This window comes from Microtus pennsylvanicus, chromosome 15 (assembly GCF_037038515.1).
Source record: "Microtus pennsylvanicus isolate mMicPen1 chromosome 15, mMicPen1.hap1, whole genome shotgun sequence".
Taxonomy (NCBI): domain Eukaryota; kingdom Metazoa; phylum Chordata; class Mammalia; order Rodentia; family Cricetidae; genus Microtus; species Microtus pennsylvanicus.
The window spans coordinates 18485998-18498240 of NC_134593.1; positions in this window are offsets into that span (position 1 = coordinate 18485998).

Sequence of the window (12243 nt, forward strand, 5' to 3'; positions counted from 1 at the left end):
GTGTGTGCTGAACTCTGGGCCCACAGAACATTAAAGGAATGAATTTAGATTTTGAAGATACTAAGGCCTGACACTCTAATAAACAGCAATGGAAAGTTAATATATATGCCCGTTATTTTCACACATGCAACAAATTTCACTGTAAAGATTTAGCTCATCTGGGATGTGACTAAATGGTTGAATATTTATCTAGCTGAAGCTCTAGCTCTGATCCATAGAAATTTTGAAAAAAAAAAAAGGCACCAGAAACTAGAAAGACATAGACGAAACTTGGAAATAATAGCATAGGAAGCAACTACCAGTTTGGAAACTGACAAATCTGGAGAAGAGGCCTGGATCTGATGGGTGCTCCTAGACCTGAGACTACCCCCTCTGAGGAGGGTCAGAACCCACTGATACAGGTGTTTATGAGGGAGAATCTGCTGATCTGAAAGCAATAACAACCAAAACAAACAAAATCAAACTAAATCACCTCATCTCAACCCAATTAAAACAGACCAGGTCAAACCAACCAACCCAACCAAGTACAATTAAACCAACCAGTCAACCCATCAAAATGAAGCCAACCCAACACAATCAAATCAAATTAACTAACTAATCAAGCTAAACCAACTAGCCAAACTAAACCAAGTCAGCCAACCAAACCAAATGAAACTGACCCAACAGAGTCAAACTAAACCAAAGTAAAATAAACTAATCCAATTAACTAATCCAGACCAAACAAACTCATCAAATCAAATCAAACTAATAAGACCAAACCAAAGCAATTTAAGTAGCCAAACTATCCAACCAATTTGACCCAACTCAACCCAACCAAACCAGCTAGCTAAACCAACTCAACCAAGACAACCAAACCAAATAAAACTAAACTAGAACAAACCATCTAACCCAACCCAACCAAACCAGAACAAACCTTTAACCAAGTCAAACCAAGCCAATTAATTTATCAAGAGAACATAAACAAATCTCCAAAGCCAGACAGTAGCATCTGCCTCATGGTTGGCTGCAGATCTGTTTCTGGGTGGTGCTGACAAGAAGAGGAGAATAAAAATGGACCCATCCAATTGTGCTCCCTCCTCTCATCATCCTCACCTGCCAGCTTTCTTTGACAGAGCCCAACACCTGGGACTCTGCACTTGAAGGATCAGCACCTGGGGAGTGAGAAACATACTTTGTAGGGTCCCAGGCATAGTATTCTATAGTAGAGTTCAGAGCAGGGGAGGGTTTGGCCCTGAGAAACAAGTTTTTAATGAATATAGATGCTTTCCAATTTAGTCTCTGTGGTAGCTACACACACACACACACACACACACACACACACACACACGTATTTTTGCCTTAAAAGCATAGGAATGTATGTGACTGTTTAGGTGCTGAGTAGTAACATTTTGGTCAACAATAGCTCACATATGATGATAATCCCACAAATATAATGGAGCTAGAAATTTCCTATTGCCTAGTGACATTGTAGCTGTCAGGACACCACGGCCAGTGTGCTGCACTTGTGCGTGAGATGATGCAGAAATCAGCAAATCCACTGCATCGCCAGTCATAGGAAAAGGTAGCAGTGCAATTACGTACATCATCTGCATGCTGTGTGCATACTGTGTGGTTATTGTGGAATGTTTTCTCTTTATTTCATAGAGTACACCTATTTGGGAAAGAACTCTACTATAAAATTCTACCTTGTTTCTCTAGCAATCACTGGTGTTTATAGTGTCTGCTAAAAAAGCGGCCATGATGGAGTCAAGTCTGGACCTTGGAGGTTTGTGAGCACATTCTAGGTTGTTTGTGGGACTAAATCGTCTAAGGACCAGTTTGTGGAAAGTGTCCCCATTCTTGGGTGTTTATCAGACAGTCTTCTGTCTCTACTAAGAACAGAACATGCTTACGATGCTTCCCCAGTACTCATGGGATAATATAAAGATTCTTAGTGTAGCCTGCTGCTCCCTTGGAAACAGCTCTTCTCCAGAGTCTTCCATCTCTTCCTTCTCTCCTTCATTCGCGGCATGGCCCCTTTTCCTTATAGCACCTTTGCACATGTCCCTCTACCTGGAGGGCTTCTTGTCCCATTGTTCACTGGCTTTTTTCTACTTAGCCTCCAGGCCTCAACTAAATCAGTGTTGCTTAGAGACACGGAATGGGAGGAGGTCAATGACTAAACATGGATGATGGGTAAGAGAATAGGAATAGGCTGCCCTTTGCTCCATCCCAAATATATTCAGGCCTGTCTCTAATACATATCTAATTTTTATATCTGTATCTTAGCTTGGAGGTATTTTTGTTTATTTGTTCAATGGTTGGTTCCTTGTTAGACTTTGACCTAGCTCTACCAGACAGGAGCATGGCTGTTGATCTCATCCTAGTAAGATGGGTGCATTCTATGCGTAACTGGTAGTCCACCCTTGGCTTATGAGCAAACGTTGTGATGGTTGTTGATCTCCAGGGAAACAAATGTTTAGCAACACAGAATGGGAGGAGGTCAGTGTCAGAATACAAGGTGATGGGTAAGAGAACAGAAATAGATAGCGTTGTGGACACAGGCTGTCCAGCTATGTCTTCCTGGGCTCCCTTCCTGCACATGTCCTGTGGGATGCTCTCTGTGATGGTTCTCTGAGTGTTCTAGAAGAGAGTTGGTATTGCCGTCATTTTCAGAACCTCGGATTGACATGATAGTTCTCCCACACACAGAATGTAATATAAGGAATGAAAACACTGGGATGGGGAATGACCCAGACGCAAACACATGTCTATACAATCTAATTTCTAGATGTATCTATTTCTAAACAGCACAAGTTGTTGTATTTTTTTTAAACTGCATTTAACAACTTGTTGCTAGAGAGTTGGATTTACAGGGGTGACATCTCTCACACAAAAATATCTCAAGGGGAAAGAGGGCAGGAGAGGTTTGGAACACTGTCGGAGGCTTTTGGACGGGTTCTGAATGACATTGGATCTGTGAATCTAACTGACATTTTACTTTTCAGAAAGAGGAAAGGAGTAGAAGATAAATGAATAAATTCCCCTGGCAGGTTCAAATAAAATGAAAGAAGATGGAATCTCTTTCCCAGGCTTTATAACTGTCTCGTCAACTTGAGTAAGCTAACGACAAACCATACATCAGGTCGAGAGCCACGAGGCTGTGAAGCCCACTACAGCAGTAGGTGGCTCTCGCCTGTGGAGTTCCGTGGGAGATAAACACCTCCAGTGGTTTCATTGGTGATGACCCAACTCAGCCCAGCTAGGAGGAGAGCTGGTAACAACCTGCTTTCTTTCTTCCTTGGCTAAACAAGAGATGCCCTTTCCTGCAAGGGCCTAGCAGCTTGTGTTGAGATAGGGGAGTCTTTCTTCATTTCCATTGCTCAGCAAACACCCAGTTTGGAGGCTACTGGTTACATGTTACCTCACTGTGTGCTTTCCAGAGCAGGGTGATTCCCCCCACTGCACCCCCACACTTTAGAAGCCATAGACTGAGATCACCACCTCCTTAATTTTCAACTCTTTAGGTAAAGCTCAGCCTGTTGTTTCTATGACAAGGCCCAGTTGGGTCATTTATCTCAGTCTTATCTGCCAGGCACTGCTTCCTATGAATTGGTCTTTCTTATCGATCGGTGGGAAAAAAATATGGATTCATGGAAAGATGGGAGCCCTTGGCCTCTAGCTCGGGGGAGGGGAGAGTAGAGGAGAGAGATGGGCGGCGTCATGGCGACACTTCAGAGTGGTGCTGGGAGCCCTTGTTAGGGTGGGCTGTATAAGTGGAACTAGACAGCCATGGATATTCAGGATCTGTTTCCCAGGCTCACAGTGTGGTCCCGCTTATGGGATATAACATAATCATTCATTTCACAGGGCTTTCCTTCCCTGCTTCCCCTCCCCCGGGGTTCACTTAGTTATAGGAGTGCTGTGGGTAAGAGATGCTAGGACTTTAAGAGGTGGAACTTAAGGGGGGGTTTAGGTTATTGTGGGTAGGACTCTAAGAAGTGGTTAATATAGTTCTTGTGGGATTCTGATTAGTTCTCTTGGATACATGGCTATAAGACAGCGAGACTGGTCTCTCTGCCCACCCTCCACCCACTCTCTGACTCCCTGGCACTCCACCTGTTCTCTCCATCACACACACTGTACCCTTACCAGAGATGAGCTGGTAGCATCACGATGAGCTTGCATATCTCGAATTGTGAGTTAAATCAACCTATTTTCTTTGTAATACACCCATACTCAGGAGTTTTATTATAGTAGAAGAGAATATTAATTTCAATGAAGCTTTAAGACCTTGGAAATATATGTCAATGAATACTAGCCACATTGCTTTGCAAGAATGTGAACAATTTGCTCTTGTTCTTAACATTTGTCTTAGTCAGGTTTCTATTGCTGGGAAGACACACCATGACAATGGCAACTATTTTTTAATTGATTTTTATTGAGCTCTGCATTCTCTGCTCCCCTCCCTAACTCTCCCTTCCCCTTCAACCTTCTCCCAAGGGGCAACTCTTTTTTTTTTCGAGACAGGGTTTCTCTGTAGTTTTGGAGCCTGTCCTGGAACTAGCTCTTGTAAACCAGGCTGGTCTTGAACTCACAGAGATCCGCCTGCCTCTGCCTCCCGAGTGCTGGGATTAAAGGCGTGCACCACCACCGCCCGGCTGCAACTCTTTTTTTTAAAGATTTATTTATTTATTATGTAAAGTATTCTGCCTACACATATTCCTGCGTGCCAGAAGAGGGCACCAGATCTCATTATAGATGGTTGTGAGCCACCATGTGGTTGCTGGGAACTGAACTCAGGACCTCTGGAAGAGCAGACAGTGCTCCTAATCTCTGAGCTATCTCTCCAGCACATACCATGGTAACTTTTATAAAAGAAAACATTTAGTTGAGGTGACAGTTTACAGTTCAGAGGTTCAGTCCATTGTCATCATGGAAGAGAGCATGGCAGCACATAGGCAGACATGGAGTTGGCTACATCTTGATCAGAAGGCAACAGGAAATGGATTCTAACACTGGGTGGTATCTTGAGCATAGGAAACCTCAAAACCTTACCCCCCCCCCCCCCCCCATGACACCTTTCCTCCAACAAGGCCATACCTAGTCCAATAAAGCCACACCTAATAGTAACACTCTCTATGAGCTTCTGGGAGCCAATTACATTCAAACTACCACCGTATCCTCCATATTTTCTGCAGTGAGAATGCAATACTTTTATAAGAGACTCTAGACACATGAAAGGATCTTAGAAGTCATACGGGCATCCTCATTTCCTTTGGGGCTTTCTTTGGTGACTTTCTCAAAGTTCCTGGAGTAGCACATCTACTGCCTCTTCAAGGAGTCCTTCTGAGACCCAATCCAGGTGGCAGGAGGCCCATAGAAGGCCAGAACCAATGACTGTTCTCTTGCAGAAGCTGCTGACTTGAGGACTAGACATAGAGTCCGTGTTGTGAAATCCATCCTTGGAAATTTATATTGCTTATTTATTTGTTTAATTTTGCATGTGTGGTGTGAGTATAAATATGTGTGTGCACACTTGCAAGTGTGTGGGTGCACTGCAGGGGTATGTGCATACTATGTATGTGTGCATGTGGAGGCCCAAGGTTGACACATCTTCCTCCATGGCTCTCCACCTTCTAGAACATGGCAGGGTCTCTTACTTGGACCCAGAGCCTGCTAATTTGGCTAGACTAGTTATTAAGCTTGCCCCAGGCGTCCCATCTCTGCCTCTTCTTGTACACTAGGATTAGAGGGGGGCTTGTCCAGTGTTTAAATGAGTGCTGGCGACCTGAACTCTGGCTCTCATTCCTGGGTGGCAAGCACTGTACCCACTAAGCCAGCTTCCTGGACTCTAACTATTTATAATCTAGAGTAGAGGTTTGCATGAGGGACCATGAGCACTCAGCGAAGGGAAGAGTGACATGTTCCCTGTGCAGAGGGGATAGCAGGATATTCTCTCCCTACCCACTTCTGACTCACCGGCCGTCTTTGGAGCTGACTCTCCTCTGCTTCAGAACTGCCTTCCTCGCATTTTCCCCTGTTGACCTTGTCCCTTTCCAGGAGCAGTCAGCGAGCAAATGATGAAAGCCACCATAAATAGCGTTCTGCAGAGGTGGCTGGGCAATGAGCTCCAGTGGAGGGGCTGGGGTGGCTGGAGCTGGTTTTTCACCCTGCCTTTATAGCTTTACCAGGTTCCTGCAAAGTCACTGACTTTGAGAGAGTAAGGCACAGATGGCACCACACAAAAGGGATTCTGTACGTCGGAGCAGTGCAACTGCTGTGCTGCTGGTGTCAGAAGAACTATTGTAGACTTCATCTTCACTCTGAGAGTGGAGCCAGCATCTCGAAATGAATGGCTTGGGAGGGGACAAAGTGGACAAAGGAAAGAGGCCTTTACAATAGCGTGCACAGCTTCCTGTTACACATGCTCTGTGCCTGTGGCATGATGCCCTGCAGGCTGCCCTTCTTAGCCGTGTCACTGAGGCAGGGACAGTATATATTGTCTCATTTTCCCCAGAACAGCCAGCTGGTGGATCAGAGGCCAACATCTGTTTCCAGGACTCAGATGGAGCCACAGCTGAGCCCTGAGCTCACCTGAGGGCAGGAAGGGCTGCAGGCTGTGAGTTCAATGCTCATCTCCGAGGGGTCACTCTTTGGGTGTCTCTGGGCACCTCAGGCTTCCAGCCTAGCAGCAACATTTGCTCTCTGGAAACAGACAATTTGAACCACCATGGATGGTCTGTTTCTGCTGCACCCAGTGTGGTCTAAGATACCTGACTTCAAGCCAGGCCCCAGAGACAGCGCAGCCCCTAATTGGCAGCCCAGAGTTCCATTTGCTACGTGGTACCTTTGGGGTTGAGGAGTCCTTGGCTTTTCTGTTTGAAATAGCCCCTGGTTTTCTTGCTGGAGTAAGTACTCTAAAATGGCCAAAATGCTTGCCCAGTTCAGCCATGGTCATCACATTGAAATTTACAAGCTCTTGCCTTGTAGTGAAGTGATTCATGGAGGCTAGAGACCAGAGGATGAGGGAAGAGAGACGGAAGAAGGAGTGTCCATGGGTCCCCTGGAGACTGACGTCCTGGATGAACCCTGGGCGGCTCTAGCATCTGGGTACATCAGGGCCTGTCTGAAGAAGGACAGTCTCTTACCTCCATGCTCAGATCACCTGGACCTGCTCTAGAAGCCCTTCTTCCTTTGCAAGTCACTCCCTGAGTCCCAAGGGAATTGGGACTACCTCTTAGCACTGCTCCAGCTTGTCTGTCAGCTAGTGCGTCACACTGAGGGAGTCCTCACTGCGCTCACACACCTCTAGGTGGGGAGTCCTCCAGCAAAGCCAGTCTTGGGTAAGTTCGTTTTACCTCCCTTCTTCCTGGAATGCTGCATACCAAACGGTGTCACTGGTGGTGTTGGCAGTAGGAATAAAACAGAGACCAGTGTCAGATGTGGAGTGTCCTGTGAGGCATTGTGTCACTGTTGGGACAAGCACAAACTCATTTAAATCCTCATCAAAAATGCTTTGTGGCATATGATTCCTCAAAAATTGCATAGGTAAGTGGGGGCAGGGAGGAGTTGGGGTGGTGCTTGCCTGTCTGACTTCGAAGTTCATGCTCTGGACTCTGATACACTTGTAGAGGAAAAAGTGAATGAACACAGATACTGGGAATGCCAGTGCAGAGCAGGTGAGAAGAAACAGTTACCCAGAATCAAAGGGCTGGCTTTAATTCTGTGTGTTGTCACCCACAGGGGCCACTGGGATGGAGTTATAGGATGTTTGTGGATTTTAAGACTCAGTCATTCACAGATCCTGCCATTGGGATCCTGGTATCCTCCACCCTGGTGAGCTCCAGGGACAGATCTGGCTGAGGACCCAGCCTCTGCGGGGCTGGCTGCACTTTCTCCTGCTGCTTTGCTGTGATGCAGGCAGAGCCTCACAACTGCTGGAGAATCCATGTCAGGAGCTAATAAACTTGAAGCCAAAGGCACAAACTACAGCAGCAATCTGATCTGGCCTCAACCCCTGCTGGTTTCTTTAGGGCAAAGTGGGTGAGCTAAGTGGGTGCCAAGGTCACTGCTGGGAAGCCTGTCCTGTCTGCTGTGTCCCACCACACACCTAACCTCTGATGAGATAGCTGTCTATGCGGATAGGCCTCTCTCCTGCGTGCCACACTAGCCTTTCCCAGTTCCTCCCATTTTATGTGATGCTGGCTTATGACCACACCAATGGCAGACATCGCGATTGAATGTTCACCGTTCATATGTGTAGCCCATAGAGCCCAGCTTGAGTCTGCTTCTCCATGAGCTGTGTTGGGCGATCCCAATGGGTACCACGCTGTGACAGGTGGCTGGTATTGGGGGGGGGGCTTCTGGTTCATCTAAACATTCAGAGGTTTTATTGGAAAGAACCATCAGCAACTGATCTGAAGCCATTTTGACCCTTTCTGGAAATAGGTGATACGGTGTTGGCGGTGAGAGGCTGTGTTAGTTTTACTTATTTAAGGGTTAAATAGCAACCCTGATGGCATGGGCTAACTGTGTGATTTGAGATGAAGAAGTGTTTTCTCTACAGTCACACACAGGATGTCACAATGTACCACACCAGTTGTTGGCTTCACTAGCCCCTCGCCACATCGGTTGTAGAGTGAGCTGCTTCACCCTGGTTGAGTGGCTGTGGTTCAGTGGCTTGAAATGGCCTCCTGCCTTTAGTCCACACAACTTGCAGTGGAGGCTGCTTTGTATGGGGGGAATGCCTCTGTACACTTGGCATGTAATTGCAATTCTTTTCATGTGACACCAGTCTGGCAAAAGGTTTCAGAATCCCTGTCTCCTTTACATCATCATGAGGCCTGAAAAGACCTTGGAAGCCATTAGGAGCAGGTCTGTCCTGACGTACTTGCTATTTCTTTCAGTCTTTGCAAGAAGGGTGAGGTGGTAGTGCTGAGGTTTGAATGTGGTCCATCCCAGCGAGAAAGCCACACTGGAGCTGGACTCTGAGCAATCACACAGGAGGGGCAGAAACCTAGCTGGGCTGTGGTGTACAGAGGTGGAGCTTTGGGTGGTGATGGGATTTGATAAAGCCACCGGGGCAGGTCTACTGTGACTGAATCCTGGTGACTTTTTAAGAAGAGGGTGAGAGACCAGAGGGGACATACAGACTGCCATTCTCTTGTCATGGGATGGCCCGACTCAGCCAGGAAGAAAGTCATTTTCTGATGTGGCCTCCTGACCTTGGAGCAGAATTATGAACCCAAATGTACCTACCTCTTTGCTATATAACTTAGCAAAATCTGTGGGCCAATTCCAGGAGTTATGGATAGCAGATGCAGTGTGGGTGTGGGTCCTGCCTGGACCAGCAGTTAGTCTGTTTTCTCTTGTACTCATTCCACGGTCTCATTCAGTAAGGCTTCTGGTGCCCCCGGGGTGAGAGTGAGGGCAAGTGGGAAGTCCGCCATGTCCAGTTCAGCAGCTGCTGGACACATGCACGCAATTGCATCTTTCCCGTGGACATGTGGTATGAAAGGCAAGGCCCACGCTCCAAAGAATCAGCGACTAGAGAATATAGAATGTGGTGCCAGTAGTGTTTGATATTGCTTATATCGTCAAATGATAATTGCTTTAAGTACTAATGCTTATTCTGTCTTTACTCTTTAAAAGATGGCTGCTATAAAATTAAAAGTCACTCATATCTCATAACCGTTTTCACTCAAAATTCCGTTCTGGAGCTCAGGAGACTAAATCTGGAGCTCAGGTCGCTCAGTACGTACATTGGGCAAGAATAGGGAGAGGCAGTCCTGAGCTGGGGGCCAGGACCCTGTATCACCAAGCAATTCCTCTGAACACTGAGGCTTTATAAACCAGCCTGGCTGCACTTCAGACACACTTGCCATCTGGGAAGAGTACTCTAGAACCAGTGTCTACAGGTGTGGTCCACTTGATGGGACAGTGTCCTGGTCCAGATGATGGGACAGTGTCGTGGTCCAGCTGATGGGACAGTGTCCGGGTCCAGCTGATGAGACAATGTCCGGGTCCAGCTGATGAGACAATGTCCGGGTCCAGCTGATGAGACAATGTCCGGGTCCAGCTGATGGGACAGTGTCATGGTCCAGCTGATGGGACAGTGTCCGGGTCCAGCTGATGGCACAGAGTCCGGGTACAGCTGGTGGGACAGTGTCCGGGTCCAGCTGATGGGGCAGTGTCCGGGTCCAGCTGGTGAGACAGTGTCCAGGTCCAGCTGATGGGACAGTGTCATGGTCCAGCTGATGGGACAGTGTCCAGGTCCAGCTGATGGGACAGTGTCCGGGTCCAGCTGGTGAGACAGTGTCCGGGTCCAGCTGGTGAGACAGTGTCCGGTCCAGCTGATGAGACACTGTCTGGGTCCAGCTGATGGGACATCGTCCTGGTCCAACAGTGTCCTGGTCCCGTTGGTGGGACAGTGTCCTGAACACCAGCCCAGCACAGGGGTTTACCTGCTGCTGCCTTTTCTTAAGGGACTTCTTCCACTGCTGGCCTGATGCCTGCCTGGGGACAGTGACCATAGTGCTGACATCTGCTGGCCTCCAGTTTCAATGTTTCTCTTTTTAATAGAATGAAGAAGAATGCTCTGAATGTTGTCATATGAATTGGGGATCAAATGACTCCCTAGGTTCAGCCAGCATGACCAGAGTCTCTCTTGGCTCTGTTTATATGATTTAAGGGGGTGGGTACAAGAGAAAGGCTACAGCTGGGAGCAGTTTCTGAGACAAATCCCCCTATGGGGCTGACCAGAGTCATAATCAACTGAGATAAACCTGCAATCTGCACCCAGTCTTCATCTCTGCTTGTTGATTAGATACGGTGTCTCTGTGGATAGGAGGTTCTGAATCCTTCCTGGGCACAATGTAAAGCCTCGGGGACATTAGACAGGACAGCACACCCGTGTTCAATGAAGACACTGCTGCTGGAATAGCCATAGCACCCAGTGTCGTAGCCCATCATCTGCAGCATCAATTCTGTGTAGGCGAGACTTGTCATAGTACATGGCGGTGGAGGTGTTATAGTACATGGTCCTCAGGAGGACGCTATGTGCATCCTACCTTTGAGTTCTTAGCGTTGTTCGCTTAACTTGGAGTCCCTATAAAAGCTACGAAACTAGAAAGGAATCTGGGGGTTCTTAAGGGAAGGAATGTGGTAGAACACATTATGAAGGGGTGAAGGGGAGTAATTGGGGGAAGGCTTAGGTGGGGAGGGCAATAGGAGGGGAGAATAAATAAAAGGAGAGATAGCCAATACTAAGGATGCTCAAAAGAGCTACATAGCAACCCATTATTTTATAAGTGTTCAAAATACGAACATTTAAGAGTTTAAATAGAGAGCCCTTACATATGGGTGCTCTTCCTATAATCCAGGAGTTTATTTGTATTTTTTAAAACCCAATGCTGGGCATGGGATACCACCCATCCAGCTGTTGGCCAGGGGTGTCCCAGAGACCCCTCCAAACAATACAGGTGGTTGCCATTGCTCTCAGTTGCCCACCAGCTCTCAATGGAAGACCCTATTGCTGAAGACACAGCACACTGTGGTCACAGGACATGGAGAAATCGAAGAAATCAGAGAAGCTTCTTGTAGTAGATGGTGTTTAACACAGAGGCTCAAAACTCATCAAAATGCGGAGCATAAGGACAGAGTATTCAGCTGCATCATCTGTGAACAGTGTCTTCTGGACACAACAGGGCTGTTGCCCTCATAGCTCACAGCGGCTGTCATTACCTATAGAAAACCAGCCCGAGATTGGATCCATCAACATTTCATCAAAGATGGAAGAGCTCCAGAGACCCCACCCCTCCCTAAGCTTCCACCCCTCCCTGAGGGACCATTTACAAAAAACGGTAGCTGAGGCAGGGGGACATCACTTCTTCAGTGGCGTAACCACCAAGAACTTGCCCGTGCTCCAATAGATACACTCCCACGCATGGTCATGCAGACAACACTTTTTATACTCAGTGAGCTGTGTGTCTGTAGTCTGTCTGTCTTTCTGTCCCTCTCTCTCCCCACAGACACAGAGGGGACAGAAAGGGAAGGTAGGGAAGGATGGAGGGAGGGGCATGCGTGAAAGAAGAGGACTTGCTGGGAGAAGGGTTTCATCAGGAGAAAGGTGGATGAGACGTTACGACAGAGCACAAAGGACAAAAATTCATCATATACCTAAATGAAAGTGTCAAAAATAAAATTTTCTTTAAAAAGTGTAGCAGAAAAAAAAGGACATAAGTAATGCGGACAAAGAGTAAC